The sequence below is a fragment of the Mya arenaria genome, chromosome 13 (assembly GCF_026914265.1).
Source record: "Mya arenaria isolate MELC-2E11 chromosome 13, ASM2691426v1".
Taxonomy (NCBI): domain Eukaryota; kingdom Metazoa; phylum Mollusca; class Bivalvia; order Myida; family Myidae; genus Mya; species Mya arenaria.
In genome coordinates, this window is record NC_069134.1 from 58,618,193 (window position 1) to 58,639,759 (window position 21,567).

Genomic DNA, 21,567 nt, shown 5'->3' on the forward strand with positions numbered 1-21,567 from the left:
TCCATCAGCTATTGAAGTAATTTATAGGTGGCTCAGCTTTTGAAGTAATTGTAAATGCCCATCAGCTATTGAAGGAATTTTAAAGGCTTATCAGCTATTGAAGTAAATTTAATGGTCCATCAGCTTTTGAAGTAATTTTAAAGGTTCATCAGCTATTGAAATAATTTTAAAGGTTCATATGCTATTGAAGTCATTTTAAAGGTATATCGGCTATTGAAGTACCTTTAAAGGTCCATCAGCTATTAAAGTATTTTCAAAGGTCCACTGGCTATTGAAGTAATTTTAAAGGTCCATCGGCTATTTAAGTAAGTTTAAAGGTCCATTGGCTATTGAGGAAATTTTAAAGGTCCATCAGCTGTTGAAGTAAGTTTAAAGGTCCATCAGCTATTGAAGTAAGTTTAAAGGTCCATCAGCTATTGAGGAAATTTTAAAGGTCCATCAGCTGTTGAAGTAAGTTTAAAGGTCCATCAGCTATTGAAGAAATTTTAAGGTCCATCAGCAATTCAAGTAATTTCAAAGGTCCATCAGCTATTGAAGTAATTTCAAAGGTCCATCAGCTATTGAAGTAATTGCAAAGGTCCATCAGCTATTGAAGTAATTGCAAAGGTCCATCAGCTATTGAAGTAATTGCAAAGGTCCATCAGCATTTGAAGTAATTTTAAAGGTTCATCAGCTACATGTATTGAGATAATTTTAAAGGTCCATAAGTTTTTTAAGCAATGTTAAAGGTCTATCAGCTAATGAAGTAGTTTTTAAGGTCCATCAGCTATTTAAGTAATTTAAAGGTTAATCAGCCATGGAAGTAAGTAAATTGAAATAATTTCTAAGGTCCATTGGCTATTGAGGAAATTTTAAAGATCCATCAGCTATTGAAGTAATTTCAAAGGTCCATCAGCTATTGAAGAAATTTTAAGGTCCATCAGCTATTGAAGTAATTTTAAGGTCCATCAGTTACTTTGGAAAAAATTTGATTGAAGTTATTTTAACGGCTCATCAGCTTTTGGAATAAATTTAAAGGTTCATCGGCTATTGAAGTAATTTTAAAAGTCCATCAGTTACTGAAGTAATTTAAAAGGCCCATCAGCAATGAAAGTAAATAAATTGAAGTAATTTCAAAGGAACATCGGCTATTGAAGAAATCTTTAAGGTTCATAAGCTATTGAAGTCAGCTTAAAGGTTCATTCGCTATTGAAGTAAATGATTTGAAGTCATTTTAAAGGGCCATCAGCTATTTAAGTAATTTACAAGGTCAATCAGATATTGGAATTATTTTAAAGGTCGATCAGCTTTTGAAGTAATTTTAAAGGTCCATCAGCTATTGAAATAACTTTAGAGGTCAATCAGCTTTTGCATTAAATTTAAAGGTCCATCAGCTACTGAATAATTTCAAAGGTTCATCAGATATTGGAGAAATATAAAGGTCCATCAGCTACTATGAAAGTAATTTAATTAAAGTAATTTTAAAGGTCCATCAGCTATTGAAGTAATTTTAAAGGTCCATCAGCTATTGAAGTAATTTTAAAGGCTCATCAGCTATTGAAGTAATTTTAAAGGCTCATCAGCTATTGAAGTAATTTTAAAGGTCCATCAGCTATTGAAGTATTTTTAAAGGTCCATCAGCTATTGAAGTAATTTTAAAGGTCCATCAGCTATTGAAGTAATTTTAAAGGTCCATCAGCTATTGAAGTAATTTTAAAGGTCCATCAGCTATTGAAGTAATTTTAAAGGTCCATCAGCTATTGAAGTAATTTTAAAGGCTCATCAGCTATTGAAGTATTTTAAAAGTTCATCAACTATTGAAGTAATTTTACAGGTCAAACCGTCAGTCATGATCAACTTTTGAGTAAGTTTTAAAGGTTCATCAGGTATTAAAACAATTTTAAAATTCCATAAGTCATAAGTCCATAAGCTTTTGAAGTAATTGTGAGCGCTTGTCTCAAATAAAGCCGCTTTGGGAGCCTTAAGTGGACTTCCAAGTGTCCTGTTTATGTGGCCAATGTTGTGTTATTTTACTTGTACATCCATGTCGAAAACCAGTGAAATAAACGAACGATGTGGTTGAATTATAATTAGGACAACAGTTTTGTGTTTTAAGACATTATTTACAGATAATCATAACATTCATTTCACAACCATTTTTTGCAGAAACTGAACACTCATCATAACGTCTTTTCGTAACTGTCACCTCAAGTCATTTGGTAACCTAAATATTTTATTATGTCTTTATTATTAAATTCAGATAAAATAGACTCGTTCAGTATATATCATACATAAATGAATCTTATGCTTGAGTTTGATCAATTATATGCTGTGTCATATGCGAATGAACTTACATTGTAAGTTTTTTTAAACAGTTAATGAAGATAAAAACTTCTCTGTCAAGAAGTGGGAATAGAAATAATATTAGTGATCCCAATAATTATACATAAATTATCGGATTTGTCATATCCTAACTATCAAAGGAAAATGATCAAATAGCACAATTTAGGTATGTTACGACATGACCCACTGAATATGAAGTATGACTAAAATACGAAAATAGTTTCGTGAATGACTAGCCTATACAAAATAACTAGATACGTCACACTACATAACCCCAGTCTATCAGCACTATCAGTGCTTTGATTTTACTTAGTTTAGATTTAAATAATTCATAAAAGGTTAACAATGAAGGTATATTTAACTGATGGGCAGAACCACAGTGGCTTGATGACAAAGGCTCATTAAAGTCACAATAAATAATTGAGATTTGACAAAATTCAAAAATACCCTATACTGTAATATTACATGTTCAAGTATGTATAAAATATAATTTTGGCTAGTTGGAATTATTTATTGTGACTTTAATGAGCCTTTGTCATCAAGCCACTGTGTGCAGCACCCCAACATTCCCTTCCAAGAAAAAAAGGGAAAAATGAAGTTTAACTTCTGAACTCTTGTCAGTTTTCATTCAATAACTTGTTATATAAGCAAAATAAAGATCAAGGTTTTCAATGTATAAATATTTGTTTAATATTTCATAAGATACCCTATTCACCGACAATTTAAATTAATCAGGTCGTCCTGAGACCGGCTTTTAGTAAGATAAAATCAGGGTATGCATTCGGAACTCCTCGGCCATTTTTTCAAAAACAACCTCGGATGTATATGGACGGTTTACATACTTAAAAAGTGGTACGTTTAAGTCCGCTGCAAATAGATCGCGTAGTAATCTTATTTAGTAGTTAAAATTTATGACTTAACTCTTGGGAATCGTAATTATGTTTGCAATAATACACTTCACTGGCAATCAATTTAAACTGAGAGCAATGAATACAACTCTTAAACACTACATTTAATTAATGCTTTTATTAAAAAAAATACGGACTACTTCAACAGATGTACCGGCATACATCAGAGGTTGTTTTTGAAAAAATGGCCGAGGAGCTCCGAATGCAGGGTATGTATAAAATCCGGCCCTATAAGGTCTCTACAGAGGTATAGGTAAGAAAAACACGGCCCTAGTGTCTAACTTTTTTAATTCTTTACCAATTTAATAAATTTTGGTATCGTTGTAAAGAAGAAACAACCACCTTTCAGAAAATGTTTTTGGTTTTTAATTTCTAGTTTAAAAAATTATGCTAATATTACCTTAAAGTCATTGTTGAAAACCGCGTATTTTCACACAGAGAAACAGGTATGAAAAACACGGCCCTAGTGTCTAACTTTTTTAATTCTTTACCAATTTAATAAATTTTGGTATCGTTGTAAAGAAGAAACAACCACCTTTCAGAAAATGTTTTTGGTTTTTAATTTCTAGTTTAAAAAATTATGCTAATATTACCTTAAAGTCATTGTTGAAAACCGCGTATTTTCACACAGAGAAACAGGTATGAAAAACACGGCCCTAGGGTCTAACTTTTTTAATTCTTTACCAATTTAATAAATTTTGGTATCGTTGCAAAGAAGAAACAACCACCTTTCAGAAAATGTTTTTGGTTTTTAATTTCTAGTTTAAAAAATTATGCTAATATTACCTTAAAGTCATTGTTGAAAACCGCGTATTTTCACACAGAGAAACAGGTATGAAAAACACGGCCCTAGGGTCTAACTTTTTTAATTCTTTACCAATTTAATAAATTTTGGTATCGTTGCAAAGAAGAAACAACCACCTTTCAGAAAATGTTTTTGGTTTTTAATTTCTAGTTTAAATAATTATGCTAATATTACCTTAAAGTCATTGTTGAAAACCGCGTATTTTCACACAGAGAAACAGGTATGAAAAACACGGCCCTAGGGTCTAACTTTTTTAATTCTTTACCAATTTAATAAATTTTGGTATCGTTGCAAAGAAGAAACAACCACCTTTCAGAAAATGTTTTTGGTTTTTAATTTCTAGTTTAAAAAATATGCTAATATTACCTTAAAGTCATTGTTGAAAACCGCGTATTTTCACACAGAGAAACAGGTATGAAAAACACGGCCCTAGGGTCTAACTTTTTTTAATTCTTTACCACTTTTATAAATTTTTGGTATCGTTGTAAAGAAGAAACAACCACCTTTCAGAAAATGTTTTGGTTTTTAATTTCTAGTTTAAAATATTGTGCTAATATTACCTTAAAGTCATTGTTGAAAACCGCGTATTTTCACACAGATAAACAGGTATGAAAAACACGGCCCTAGGGTCTAACTTTTTTAATTCTTGATACATTTTTAAAGTTTTGGTATGATTGTAAAGAAGGAACATTCAGCTTTCAGAAAATGGTTTTGGCTTTAAATTCCTACCTTTATAGGCTATGTAAATAATGTCTAAAAGTCACCGTTGAAATTCACGTAATATCGTTCAGAAGCGCAAGTATGGAAAAACACGGCCCTAGTGTTTAACTATTTTGATTCTTCATCAATTTAATTCATTTTGGTATCGTTGCAAAGTAGAAATAACCAGCTTTTAAAAAATGTTTTTGGTTTTAAATTCGTACCTTTATAAGCTACGCAAATAATGTATAAAAATCACCGTTGAAATTTGCGTAATATCACACAGAAGCGCAAGTATGAAAAACACGGCCCTAGTGTCTTTCTATTTCATTTCTTCATCAATTTAATACATTTTGGCATCGTTGCCAAGAAGACAAAACTATTTTTTTGAAAATGTTTTTGGTTTTAAATTCCTACCATCATAAGCTATGTAAATAATGTCTTAAAGTCACCGTTAAAATTCGCTTTGTATCGTTCAGAAGCGCATCGTTTAATTGCACTTTACTGTCACAAATGTCACATAGGTGTGAAGAACGTGGCGCTATGGTCTCATTTCATCCATTCTTAAATTCCAAAGAAAATAATTAGTTAAGTTATTGTTGTAAAGAAAAGACAATAAACTTTCAAATAATTTTTGGATTTAGATTTAAGAACAAATATGTCTTGAAATCATCGTTCAAAATCCGGTCCTTTACTCAAGTAATTGTTAATACAGGAGAAAAAGGCCTATTGGGTAAGTTACGGTACAATTATATCTACATGACACCTGTACTCCACCTAGAATCTTCCTGTTGCATTTTCCCCTAAATCCAACTGAAATGTACCGGTTTATTTGCCAAATTGATGACACACATTAAACGTGTTTTGTATGCTGATTCCTGTTAAAATGACACATTGACACAAAACGCACGTTAGGACAGACATACAGTTTATTCCGACTTGTACACTGGACATCGTCAACAACACATACTTTTATTATCACTAATGCCAATAATGTATAGTAACAAACAATGAAGTACAAACGCGTATATACACAAAAGTTGATACGTTTCAACAATTTTGTTATTGTAGTTGAATAGTTGTATTGTATCTTCCATAAACACAAAATATTTACACAGTCACCGTTTTACAAATTATTAAACACATGTGAGTAGTGGTAAACACAGAAATTTATAACATAGAAATATTTACAGTAGTATAAGTAATTAAAATAAAAAAAATAAAAAGGAGAAAAATAAGAATAATGCCGAAGATTACAATGATACGTATTGACTCTTTTGTATTAAAAACTACTATCAAATTACAGCCGCAAATTTATTTAACATTTAGTTCTTCGGTATCAACAAGGTTGGAAATTTTCCCTAATGAAGATGGTGCCTTTTTATGATCACCGTATAGGTGTGATTTATTGGTCTTTAGCAATATGTTGTTTATGGACAGTCGTTTATTGACACACCGAAACTCTTATCTGATCGAACGGAGCGCTACTGTAAGTGGGCGTGTCTAAGCCAAATAAGGGAGCCAATAGCTCTAGTTCCCACTTTCAGTGGTCAGCCAATAAACCTTATGTTTCAAAAGTTAATGTGTGAAAGTGATGTTTTAAATTTAATTTACGTAAGCAAATTCTTCACGATTATACTTATTTTCTAAGGAACCCTCTGGAAATTTAATAAAGCCAAAGAACACTTAACCCAACAAGCAAAAAAGGCTCTTGATTTCCTATATAGAAGAATTAATAAACTTGACTTACCAATTGATCTCCAACTTAAACTATTTGATCATACTATTGTTCCTATATTAACTTACTCTTGTGAAATCATAGGATTTGAGAATACCGAAATTTATGATAAAATACATCTAGATTTTTTAAGGAAAATAACAAATTCAAGGAAAAGTGCACCTGCATATATGTTATATGGCGAGCTTGGCAGAGAACCGCTTAAAATTACAATTCAAAAAAGAATGATTGCTTATTGGAGCAAACTAGTACGTACTATTTAAAGGACTTATAATGCATCAATTGTTTACCGCTCGATGCGACAAAGTAACCTAAATTTTAAATGGCATAATTATATAAAGTATATTTTTGACTCCACTGGTAATTCAAATTTGTTTGAAAGTCAAATAAACGTAAATGTTAAGTTCACAAGTTATACGAACATATGAAAAGACAAGTACTTACAATTTTGGCACGAAAAAATGAGATCGTCCAATAAAGGAATATTTTATAATAGCTTTAAGCAAACGATTACACTAAAGAAATATTTAGCTATCATTCCACATAATCATGCTTTAAATTTATACAAACTTAGATCATGTAACTTTAAATTTCCAGTTGAAACTTTAGCATGGCAAGGAATTAGTCTATTATATTAGACGTGTTATACGGGATTCGTCCAATCCCTAACGTCTAAACGGGTTTGTGCAAACAACTGGGTGGGTTTGAAAAATATTGAAATTGTATTAAGTGAAGTATTTTATGTCCTTTAATGATGAATAAATGTTATGTTATGTTTGTGGTTTCTTCTATGTATTGACACATTTATCTAATTAATTGATTTAACAGGTTACAGGGCCGTGTTTTTCACTTAGCCCCGGTATGGCATTGTGTATTTCAACGATGAATTCGAGACAATTTCATTACACCCATGATATAAATTAAAACAAACAAAAAACAGCTTGTGAAAGCTCATGATTTAAGTTGATTTGGAAATATTGGAATTACACAACAGAGCCATGTTCGTCATACATGCCATCACTTTACGGTATAGCGCGTTTGCAAAGATGAATTCAAGGCAAACTTATCATAACTTTTCACAATAGGAAATTAATTACGAAAACATTTTCGAAAAACTGGTTATGTCTTCTTTGCAACGATACCAAAATTTATTAAATTGATGAAGAATTAAAACAGAAAACACTAGGGCCGTGTTTTCCATACTTGCGCTTCTGAACGATATTACGCGAATTTCAACGGTGACTTTTAGACATTATTTACATAGCTTATAAAGGTAGAAATTTAAAACCATAACATTTTCTGAAAGCTGGTTGTTCCTTCTTTACAATAATACCAAAACTTTAAAAAAGTATCAAGAATTAAAAAAGTTAGACCCTAGGGCCGTGTTTTTCATACCTGTTTCTCTGTGTGAAAATACGCGGTTATCAACAATGACTTTAAGGTAATATTTTCATAATTTTTTTAACTAGAAATAAAAAACCAAAAACATTTTCTGAAAGGCGGTTGTTTCTTCTTTACAACGATACCATTTTTTTTGAAATTGGTATAGAATTAAAAAAGTTAGACCCCAGGGCCGTGTTTTTCTTATCCATACCTCTTTAGAGACCTTATAGGGCCGGATTTTATACTTTGCCATAAAATCAGCCTCTTTTTCAAATCGAAAGTAGGAATTTCCATTTCCACATCTGTTTTGGATTTTTACCAGGAAATTTTGAATTGGGCAAAACACCCACGTTTTTCAGAAAACATTAACGTCGCTACATTGGATGTACAGTAAACGTTTGCCGTAAGTACGTCGCTACATTGGATATAAACGTTTGCCGTAAGTATTTTGCGTAGTTGTAGTATTATTTGTTCAACTTCGTGTTAATCAAAACATTACTGTACAGTAATTACATTTGAGCCGCATCGTGCGATTTTGGGCCTTCGGACATAATGATTACAAATGAAGTAATCATTAGTAAAAAATGCCAAAAATAATGATTTTTTCTATGTAAATCAATTTCTTCCAAACTTCTTTCTTTTTAAGATTTGTCATTGGTGCATCATTTTCTCGATAATTTATGACCATTGGTTTACTCATGTTTCCATAGCAACCATGGATTTCGTCCCGATATATTTTGACCGGAATAATAGTCTGTGTTTAAAATGGCCAAATGTATTAAAAATACAAAAATGATTAATTATTTTTATCTTAATTAATGGTCCTTGAAGATTCTGTGATAAGAAAATAATCTAAATTATAAGCTAGTTGTAATATTGATACATTAAGTTTGCACTTCATTTGAATAATGTGCTTTCGTAACAACGTCATTTGCATGACATCAAATTTAGTATTCAAAATGCGCAATACATGGTCTTACTTGTAAGCACATATCTAACGCAATTTAAGTGATATCATCATGAAATTTTCAGAATATATTCCTGAAATATCATTTCATTCAAATACCTTAAAACATTGTAATAGCAAATATATATATGTATGTCCGAAGGCCCAAAATCGCGCAACGCTGCTCATTTGAAAAATACCATTTTGGGACTATTTCAATTAATATTAATTTGGAAAATATAAATTAGCCAATTAAGGTAATCCATTTCCGGCGCTTAGGTAGGTGTTAAAATTTGTGATTGTGATTTTCCCGTCACGCCGAGAATAAAAAAAAAAGATAGTATAAAATTATCACAAGGTAAATGTAGCCACATTAATGTGCTTTAAGAGAAATTTTTAACATTTTGACATTCATTATGTTTAATCACGGACCTATAAACCTGGTTACCTTAATGTAGTCGCCAAAACAAAAATTGTCAAAGACTCTATTAGAAGCCATAGTCCACCTAGTCCATATAAACAGCCGCTTCAGAGTCTTTGATAATTTTTGTGTTTGCGACTCTTGGAACACAATAAATATCCAAATGTTAAAAAACGTTCCCTTAACGCGCATTATTGTGGCTATAGTCCACCTAAATGGCCGTCAACGAGTCTTTTGACGATTTTTTTACTATGGCAGACTCGAGACGTCCACCATCCCAGCAAAAAGTAGCGAATGGTCCTTGTGCAGAGAATCCTCGCGGCCACAATTTGGAAATTATCTCTGTTATAAATTCAAATTTCTATGAAAATATTGTTGGCGTAACTATTAAACATGTATTTATTTATGTCATTATGCCAAAGAAACACCTTCCGGTGTCATAAAACAGTAACATGTGTTGATTGTTTATCAAGTATCCCGATATCTGTAAATCTGGGGAAAATCTGACAAATCTGTGTACATAATACATATTAAACCGTTTTCGTGACCAAGAATATATTTATGTGAAAATAACGACCCTATTGACAAATTCAATTCAGTTTAGATCACTGCCAGGTATATATTGAACAATTTTGTCATTATTATTCAACATCGATGCATAGTATTACTATATATTCTTTCGCCCATTGTTAAATGGTAGACAGTTGTAGCTTTACAGGGATACATAAGAAATGTCAAAATAATAAAAAATTATCCCTGATAGCTTATTATTATAGATATTAGAAGCCAGTACTGGAGATCTCTTTAGCGAGACAGATTCGGTATCCCTAATGTGGTTGAACCAAAGACTTCTTTGGTATATGGTAGATTTCTTTTCCACTTTTGTAAATACATGTATATGTTTTCTGATTTTTATTACTGCACAAGGTCATTGTGAAGCTAAGGATGATTTTGAACCCTGTGCGTTGAACAGTTCTTTGGTCAAGATATTTCATGCAAAACATTATCATCAGAAATTAACACTTTCAAGGTTGATTTGGGACATCTGTTTCAAAGTCTACTGTCATTATGACATATAAATTGTCATGTATATGACTAAGCTTGTTTTGTTTGTAAATCTAATCTCTTTTAAATAAGAGTTACCCATATCTGTCTTCAACAATTTATCAATTGCCTTCTCAGCAATGTTGGCAGAAGCTGGATGCCAGAAAACCTATGATAATTTTAATCATCAGACAATGATTATGACATTTTGCCACGGCATGGAATTGGCAGCGAGTTTTCAAATACAAATCAAATTTAGTAAAAAAATGTTTAAAGCCCCATTGCTGTTACTAGCTAAAAAACTTTGGCTGTGCTTGCAGCCCCTGTGTCCCAGCTCCAAAAGCAAGTTTTTGCAAATATTTTTCATTATCATAGAAGGGCTACATGTACAGCTTGACATAAAAATTACAAATTTTGGACGAGTTTGAGGCAGGCGTCTTAGCTAAGGTATCACATTATATCTCACCTCCTACATCTTGACTATGCTTCATCATCTTGGTACTGTGGCCTTACCATGAAGTCTAAAAATAGACTCCAGGTGGCACAAAATAAAATTGTTCGTTTTATTAATAATTTTCATTGTAGAACCTCGCTTTCAGTGGCAAGTTTTGCTGATCTTGGTTTTTTAAATGCCGAACAAAGATGTAGACAACTTAGGCTAAATCATGTACACAAAATATTTTATGACAAATGTCCAAGTTATATGAAGGATAATTTTGCCAAATGTAACGAAGTTCACTCATATGGCAGTTGATCCAACTTAAAATTTTATGTCCCACATGATGGTGGTTTTACAGCAGCTTCCTTTTATTATAATGGTATACGGGATTGGAACATGCTTCCAAATAACATCAAAGACACAGAATCAAAGTATGTTTTAATGAAATCAGTCAAAATTCACCTCTTCAAGGAGATGGAGAAGTCTGAAAAGTCTGTCTTTTTGTATTCATAATTTTCATGTATTAGATAAATATAAGTTCGCTTAAATTCTAAGAATACGCACAATTTTTATATAGTTTTTCAATATTCCTTAACTATTTGTATAATTGTGTGGTATATTATACAATTATGTGATACTGATAGTAGTTTATTTGTGATGAATGTCATATATTAATTTAATTCATCTGAGTATATGATATAATATTATATAATACTGTTCACTAAATCATTTAATGCCAACTTTAATACCTTAGACATGGACCCCGTTGGAAATTAGCTTTTGTACTTGTGCAAATCTTTACGGGTTATCCTGTGCAATGTCATTTATTATCCCCCGCCTTGAAAAGGCGAGGGGATATAGTAATGGTAGGCGCGATTCCGTGCGTGTGTGCGTGTGTGTGTGCGTGCGTGTGTGCATCCGTCCGTCCCACATTAATTTCTTTGCATCTCCTCTTACATTTCTCATGCGATTTCTACCAAACTTTCACAGATTGATGATCATAAAGTGAAGCAGCGCATATTGTCAGGCTTTTGCGATTCAACCATTTTTGAAAGAGTTATAGCCCTTTGTTTATTTTACATTTAAAATTGGTTTCTTCCCAACTCCTCTTATGTTTTTCATGCGATTTCTACCAAACTTTCACAGATTGATGATCATAAAGTGAAGCAGCGCATATTGTCGGGCTTTCCTGATTTGACCAGTTTTGAAAGAGTTATTGCCCTTTGCTTATTTTACATTTAAATTGGTTTCTTCGCAACTGCTCTTACGTTTTTCATGTGATTTCTACCAAACTTTCACAGATTGATTATCATAAAGTGAAGCAGCGCATATTGTCGGGCTTTCCCAATTCGACCATTTTTGAAAGAGTTATTGCCCTTTGCTTAATTTACATTTAAAATTGGTTTCTTCGCAACTGCTCTTACGTTTTCATGCGATTTCTACCAAACTTTCACAGATTGATGATCATAAAGTGAAGCAGCGCATATTGTCAGGCTTTTGCGATTCAACCATTTTTATAAGAGTTATAGCCCTTTGTTTATTTTACATTTAAAATTGGTTTCTTCGCAACTCCTCTTACGTTTTTCATGCGATTTCTACCAAACTTTCACAGATTAATGATCATAAAGTGAAGCAGCGCATATTGTCAGGATTTCCTGATTTGATCATTTTTGAAAGAGTTATTGCCCTTTGCTTATTTTACATTTAAATTGGTTTCTTCGCAACTGCTCTTACGTTTTTCATGTGATTTCTACCAAATTTTCACAGATTGATTATCATAAAGTGAAGCAGCGCATATTGTCAGGCTTTCCCAGATTCGACCAATTTTGAAAGAGTTATAGCCCTTTGTTTATTTTACATTTAAAATTGGTTTCTTCGCAACTCCTCTTACGTTTTTCATGCGATTTCTACCAAACTTTCACAGATTGATGATCATAAAATGCAGCGAATATTGTCGGGCTTTCCTAATTTGACCATTTTTGAAAGAGTTATTGCCCTTTGCTTATTTTACATTTAAAATTGGTTTCTTTGCAACTCCTCTTATGTTTTTCATGCGATTTCTACCAAACTTTCACAGATTGATGATCATAAAGTGAAGCAGCACATTTTGTCGGGCTTTTCCGATTCGACTTTTTGAAAGAGTTATTGCCCTTAGGTTATTTTACATTTAAAATTGGTTTCTTCGCAACTCCTTTTACGTTTTTCGAGCGATTTCTACCAAACTTCCACAGATTGATGACTATATAGTGACGCAGCCCATATTGTTTGGCTTTTGCGATTCGACCATTTTTGAAAGAGTTATAGCTCTTTATTTATTTTACATTTAAAATTGGTTTCTTCGGAACTCCTCTTACGTTTTTCATGCGATTTCTACCAAACTTTCACAGATTGATGACTGTATAGTGACGCAGGGCATTTTATCAGCCTTTTGCGATTCGGCCATTTTTGAAAGAGTTATTGCCCTTTCTTAATTTTACGCATTTCTTATGTTCCTGAGACTACCCTTACCATTGATTGGCTTTCGTTACAAAAAATGCCCCCATGAGGCGGGGGATATAGCTGTCTGTGACCGCTCTTGTTATGTTAAACTTTATTTGGTAAAACTTTATTTGGTAATAAATAAGGTAGCTTTATCATTAACAAACAAAGTAATTCTTGTTTTAGTAGATCTAGTATTATGTATTTCATGTTAAACTTTCTGTGATATAACTTATTAGGACTCCAAATATCATGCAAATACAATATGTGATATATCTTATATTGATGTAAAATCTACTACTACTACTACCTACTACCTACTACCTACTACCTACCTACTACCTACTACCTACTACCTACTACCTACTACCTACTACCTACTACCTACTACCTACTACCTACTACCTACTACCTACTACCTACTACCTACTACCTACTACCTACTACCTACTACCTACTACTACTACTACTACTACTACTACTACTACTACTACTACTACTACTACTACTACTACTACTACTACTACTACTACTACTACTACTACTACTACTACTACTACTACTACTACTACTACTACTACTACTACTACTACTACTACTACTACTACTACTACTACTACTACTACTACTACTACTACTACTACTACTACTACTACTACTACTACTACTACTACTACTACTACTACTACTACTACTACTACTACTACTACTACTACTACTACTACTACTACTACTACTACTACTACTACTACTACTACTACTACTACTACTACTACTACTACTACTACTACTACTACTACTACTACTACTACTACTACTACTACTGCTGACGCTATCCGATTGGCCTAGAGCGGTCACGTGCACGACGTGTATAATCCATACATCCCTGTAATTTCCAGTATGTTTCATACCACCCCTGTAACTTTCATACTCCGCAGAAGACGTAACAAAATGGCGGCCGAAAATTTGTAACTTCTCTCTCGGCTTATCTTTTCACTGAAGGGGAGCTAACTCATGCACGTTATTGAATATCGATTTTATTCAAGCAATCGGTTGAGTGTAACCGACTGTTCACATGAGTCATTGGTTACAAAATGGCGACTAATAAATGGTACAAACACAACAAGTGACGAATCTGTCAAAAAAAGATAAAAACTAAATTTAAAAGAGACGTTTCGATGCAACATGAAATCTGCAAATGTGCTGAGGAGCTACCTTCAAGAAATTGTTAAAAAAATAAGTGTTAACAACAGTAAACTGTTGTTGTTTTTCTTATTATTACATTTATTGACTGTGATACATCTTTCTTGTACAGTTATAATTTAATATAACCTTACTGAGAAAATATATATGCTGTCAAACAATGTTATTACCATCTGAATGAGTCTTATGACGATTTTCTGACTATGGCAGACTCTAGAGAGGGATACATATTAATTTAATGATAAAATAATAAAAACAGTATCCCTGATTGCTCATTATTGTAGCTAGTACCATGTATATACAATAATTGTGCTTTCCCAGGTTGATTAATATTTTTAAAATGATTATTATATGAGTCTCTTCATTGTGAAAGGATTGATTAGTACAAACCATGAAATAATGTGCTTGCAAAACAGCAAAAAAAGCGCTCTCACCCGATATAGTTTCCTTAGCCCCATATAGGGTCACCTACTTACCCCGTAACTTATAATGTAAGCCCTTTTGAAAGCACAAACATTATTTATTGCAAACATGTTTTTATTTACAAAATAAGTTATACACAAGAACATTCAATTTTTATTTTTATTACCGGTACTTAAAATAGTTAAAAAGTCAAAAGTGTATGGCTCAAGAAGTAAGTCTACCAAATTTTTAGTAATAAAAACTCTTTGAACCCTTAATGCAAAAATCTCATATTCAGAGGCTGATCAAGGATTTGACGTGAGAGGGCGTAAACCTTTCGACTTGCACCCTTCCATGAAGACCGAAATTTATTTGGTTTAAAGTATTGGCAGGGGGGGAGGTGTATCCCCCTTGAAAACATTGTACATTTTGGGCGTATTTAATTTCCTTTTTTTCTCCTACATTGAATTAAAAAGTAACCTTTGAGGATTTTAGCGGGGGCATCTGCGATGTGTGCCCCCTGGATCGTCTTGACCATGTAACCATTAGGCAATTACTTCACGGACACTAGATCTTTTAGAACAGTAGCAACTTTCAACTTGTTTTGGAAGTTGTGTCTCAAATAACAGAGTTTTATCAATTGAATGCATGATACATTTCTGTAGAAACCAACTTTTCCCCCTAGCTTGTTGTTGTTGAGTTTAAAAAGGTCTGCCCGCCCCATACAGTGACTGCATTATGGCTTGATCCCGTCACATCCCTAAATGTGACTGAAACATAATTTTGAGGCCAAAGGGAGAGTTTTTTTCCCACCATTTTGTGGGATATTCGCCAAACGAGTAATTTTGTACCCCTAACGCTGCGAGCTCTATAATGAATGACAACTAGAGTGGTCCCACAGCTCCTTTCCAACAGTTACAGAGTATTTCTAATTAAATATAAGATGTTGATCACTATTTATAAAATCACATTTTATTTACTTCAACTGGCAATTTCAAGGGCAGTAAAATACACAGAAAGATTAAGGGAAAGAAAATCTTAATGTACTTATTTTTAGCATGCGCGGATGTTACTCCCCCTGCTTCTAATATCAGGCGAACAAGGTACATTTAAACTTAATTTATTTTACAACGATTTTGAAGAAAGTTATATTAACTTATGCTTAGTCACTCTCGTTGGCACAATGTTGCCCGAGGTACGTCACAAGTGTAATAATCAATACACTGCATTTTTGTATGGTCTGCTTAACAAAGTAAATTTAATGGCAAATAAGTGCTTCAAAATTATTCATTTCATTTGAACTTTTGCAAATATCAAATAACATAACAAAATAGTTATTGTAGTACAAGGGCTTTACCTATATAAAACTTTTTGTGTTATTAAAATCTCTGATACCGGTATTTGTATTTTAGGCTCTATCGATAATCGGTTACTTGAGTGGAACCTATTATCGATAGTCAAACTGGAACCAATTTCCAACACTACCTACAGGGTTTGAGGCACTCAGTGGCTACAGAGAAACACATTTTGGATTTCTAAATACTTACCAGACCTGGGGGAAAAAAATGGGATTGTTTGGTACTTTCTTGCATACCAGACGTGTGTTTCCGGTCATGCGACCAGTGCTGGAAAAACTCATCTTAAATACCCCATGTAAGATGAGTCACGTGCAACAACGCGCCAATTCTTATTTCATTTATTGTATGGTTTATGGTAAAAAATATTCAATAATTTCAATAAAGTGCAATCAAATAATATGTTTGCTAGACTTTTAATTAAAATTGAAAAACGCTATTTTTAGTTATTCAAAATTACTGCGCTCTATGACATCAGTAAACAACGTCACACACGCTTTTTGGTGTAATTATACAAAAGTTCGTTTTCAATGTCATTTTTTTCCACAAATTGATAAATTCAGATATGCAAGAAAATATATCAATCATGTTTTTCCGGTCCAGATAAAAAAATCCGGCCCTCGGGCACGCTGTGTGGGCGGTAACTCGGCAAGCCTCGTTACCCGCTTACGCACGTGCCCTCGGGTCGGATTTTTCAATCCGTACCGGAAACACATGATAGAAAAATATAATATTAACTAGGGATGCAAACAAATGGCAAAATTGATGTTCGAATATTTGTTAATTCTTTCGATAAAACAATTGAATATTTGATCACCAAAATGAATCTTTTAGATGTTGTAGTAAATATTAACTATTCGCAATAGTAATAGCTGTGCCTTTATACTCTTCTTTGTCGTAACTGGTACAGACCCTTATTTTTCCCCAAATTAGCCTTTGAAATTCCCCATTTTCAGAAAAAAATCTCAACAAAAAGCAATGCATTTTGAACAAACAAGAAAAAACAATTTAATAATTTCAATTCCATGCATTCATAGACAATGCAAAATTAGATCTGGAAGATTGTGAATTCCCAGTTGAATGACGTTATGCGCAATCTGAGAGTCGTTCCGTAGCAGCCTCGTTCTGGGACTGACTTACTAAATGTCATTTTACTATGATAAAATCAAACCAACTCAGGAACCAGTGAGTAATATTATAAAAGGAGAAACCAACATGGATTTTGACTCATCTATTGTACATCAATATAGGAAATATATATCCTATTACGCTTTACTTTACAGTTACATTTCAAATCAGGAGGCAAAAAAAAATAATACCTGTGCTTCCGGTAACCTGACCGACCCTATTTTTTCCTCTCCGACCCTAATCTTTTTTTAGGCATAAAAGTAAAAAATCAAAATTAAATATATCGTCATTAATTTTGTTGTTTGTCTGTCTCTGTTTCCGGAGAATTAACTTTCATTCCTGATTATGTATTACCATGACGCTTTGTCAACAGCACTAGCGGATTTAGAGGGGGGCGCATCAGGCGCGCGCCTCCTCTAAAATCGTCAAAGTTTACTTTTTATGTCAATTTAGGAGATAAAAAATAATAAAATACGCCCATAATGCATCATTTCAAACTACAAATTGTTAATTTTTCTTGATTGCTTAACCCCCAATCCATATGTAAAAAGTTTATGCCATACACTTTCGGTTCAGAGGGAGGGGTGCATGTCAAAAGGTTGCGCCCCTAAGCTACGCCCCCTCTAACGTTGATTCGTGGATCCGCCCCTGAACAGGGAAACAAAATGGCGGAGTTCGGCAGTCCCTGTCCGATATCTTCAAATTAGCACGCGGCTATGGTTTGTATTTAAATCGGTCGGTTGGATACCGTATGATACCACTTGATTGCCAGGATTTCGTCTAGGCTGGTAAGAAAATACCATACGATATAAAAATATAATAATCAATAATCGTCGTATGGGAATCTTAAAACAATGTTTGAATTCACTACGAATATGAATGAAACTTGATTGTTACGAGAAAAATGATAAATTATAAATAATAAAATAAGATGCGTAAAATAAATCCATATACACGTTTACCTGTTCTGTTATTAATGGCGATTTTCTTCAAGCAAATTAACAAATTTAGTTGATAAATGACTGTTTCATTAGAACATCATTATAGATTTGTAGAAATTGAAGTGCTGGATTTGTTCTAAAAACCGATCGCGTCTTATAAAGGAGTATTTTATACCAAAAAACACCAGATTTCATGGGCAAAATTAGCGGGAAAATTCGGTAGTCGAAGGCAAGGAAATGATTTTAGACATTACACAATGCTTTTTTTTCTGACTTTTTGTTAATTATGGAAAGCTTAGATAATTTATATTATAACTGATTTGATGCAACAGAATTTGCATGCAATTGAAACTGTAAAAAAAAAAATCCCGACCCCATTTTTTCCGCCATGTTACCGGAAACACGGGTATTTTTTTTTTTGCCTTACATGGTAAACAGTTAAAAGCACATGTCATTCATATCATCACAGCGATTTGAGCAATATTGCACAGCTTAATTGGCAGCCAAGACAATAATTTGTATGAAGGCTGGTTCCTGAAGTCCCTGGTTAGGATGGTCATTTAATTTGACCAAAAATATTTGAAACTTGTTTCAAATTGATGTCACTTGTCTTAATACCCAGTTATTGTAAAATTATGGGGACAGTTTATAGTATAAAGTGTGTGACAATATGTCCCTTTTAGAATTGACATGTATATCAAGTGTGAATAGTGTATTGTCATCACAATCAGGCCTCTAGCTGGCATTAGGAGCCAATCGTTATAAAAACAAGACAAACTAACTTTTTATACATTTGTACCATAACACAGTTATAATTTATTTAGGCAAAAGGTTTATTAATTAATAAATATAACATTGAATATTGATTATTCGATTACCAATTTTGACATTCAAATACCAAATGTTTGATCAAGTATTTGAATACTCGTTTGCATCCCTAATATTGACATTTTAGGTTGAAAAAGGGCTGAATGGACTTGCAATGATAAGTGATACTTGACCTACTGGATAAGCTTATTTGAAACTCACAAAATTATTTGTTTATGGAGCTCTTTAAGCACTATATGGGGCTTAAGTAGGGACATGGTTTGTTGACTTGACATTAAATAAGGGAAAAGAGATGAACTATAACTATATTTTGTTATTAATATAATTTAATTAATGTTATGACTTTTTCAAATAAAAAGGAAGAAATGATACCCTGTCGATCATGTCATGTTCTCATTTTGGCATTTTAATTAATGATTTTGACCTTTATAATATTTTTGAAACGCTTAATTTTAAATATCAGTACGAAGTACACTATAAAACAGTTACAATCCACTTGCGGATCCGTGGTCTAGTGGTAACACACTTGACTATCAATCCAGGGGTCGCAGGTTCCATTCCCCTTCGCATAACTAAAAAATACTAATCATCTTCCGGGAGGGATGTTAAATGGGGGTCCCGTGTGACAGTGCTATACACTGGTGCACATTAAAGAACCAGGGTAGCTCTTACCAGGGTTACATTCTGCCTGTGCACTATGCTCCAAAAAACCTTAAATGACTAACACTCTTAACGGAGCTCTGGCCGAATGGGCAAGACCCGAGTGCGAGTCTAAATAAGCTTACACACACACACACACACTGCGGATCCAAGAAGGGGAAGAGGCACACCTGGCTGGCGCCTTCCCTAGAATCATCCAAGTTTACTTTTAATTTTCAATGTAAGAGAAAAAAGGGGAAAAAATACGCCCAGATATGCACTGTTTTCAACTAGAATTGTTAAAATGTTCTTGTAGGAGTAACCCAAAACTCCATACCAACACTTTGAAACAAATAAAATTTGGTTCTGAGAGAGGGGCGCAAGTCAAAAGGTTTACACCCCTTAGTTACGCCCCCTCTAATCCTTGATTGCCCCAGAAATCTATTCATTAAGATATACATGTATATTTTAAAGAAAAACATTTTAGATTTATAACCACTTTAAGCAAACGATTTTTATGGACATAGCTACATATTGTAAGCATTTATTTGGATAATTGCCAGCTGTTTTCATAAAAAATAGATAATTTTATTGGTATTTTCTACAGCAAACATGTTATTGCAATGGAACTTAATAATAAAAAGAAAACACAAAAAGAGGCAGAAATTCTCAGTTGTTTGCCTTTCTTTTAAATGTTTTTTGACATTGCAAAGACGTTGACATTGAACAGATCAGTTATTTAGATATACTTTTGATTGACACAAGCTTAATTATATCCATAAAACTCTTACATAAATAGCAATTTTGTAACCACCTTTGGCATATTGTAGTGCTATGAAATGTTGACTTTTTCAAAAAGATCTGGAAACATTGCCCCAAATATGAATATAGGGGACATACAACTTTTTAATTTTGCCACTACTTTTTAATACAACTGAAATAGATAACCTATAAAACTTTTAAAGTAGAAAAGGATAAAAATCAAATATTGGACGTTGGGGTATTTTTTACTCTAACCTTGAAATGATCATTGACCTTGAAGTGGTCAATGATGAATGAAAATTTAAAGTACACTATGAGAGACGTAGTATCCATGTGAATATTTACCTTTATCTTATTAGAGAAAATTACAATATTCAAACATAGTATTTTTAATATATTGATATTTTATGGTGGCCATTTTGGATGCCACCTTGAATTTCTCGGTTGAACCATGTGGTGGAAATTTATGCCATCACTTCCATAATATACTTCAGACTTTGCTGAACATTTTCTTTTATAACATATTGCTTGTCTCCTGCAACTTAAATAAGTCACTCTCTTATCATTTTTAGTAATATTAAATGATTATTATAAGCATGAGATTTAAAAGCTTTTTGTTGCTATGAATTTTATATATATTTATATTCTTTGTAACAACAGACACATAAAGAGATGTTGACAACATACTGGTTTATGTCATATATATTTACAAACTGTTTTTAAACCATCAAAAGTAAATCAGATTTAGGGTTGACTTATTAGCAATGGTGAACATATTATTTTTAGAGGAAAAATGGTTGCCATGGCAACCAAAAAGCTAAGTCTTAAGGCGAAGTTTCATAATTTTAACCTAAAGCACACAATTTGCCGAAATTGAGTCATGATATGACTGGACTTAAACACATGAAAACTATGGTAAAGAAATTCCGAAATACATTGTTTCCGTAAAATCTACCTCTCTAGACCTAAGTTTACCTCACTTGAGAAACAAACCTACCTCTTTGGGACTAAGTCGACCTCTCTTGAGAAACAAACCTACCTCTCTGGGCCTAAGTCGACCTCACTTGAGAAACAAATCTTCCTCTCTGGGCCTAAGTCGACCTCACTTGAGAAACAAATCTACCTC

General features: G+C 33.0%; 1 protein-coding gene across 2 annotated transcripts in view; it reads left to right on the plus strand.

Annotated features, from left to right (window-relative positions):
- The first annotated feature begins 8,151 nt into the window (after nt 1–8,151).
- LOC128213302 (uncharacterized) overlaps nt 8,152–21,567 on the plus strand; it is a 73,091-nt gene continuing 59,675 nt past the window's right edge. The window contains exon 1 of one of the 2 annotated variants that reach the window (XM_052918904.1): nt 8,152–8,294. The gene's annotated coding sequence lies outside the window, so the exon portion shown is untranslated. The remainder of the gene's footprint in view (nt 8,295–21,567) is intronic. The other variant, XM_052918907.1, reaches the window with a different exon arrangement.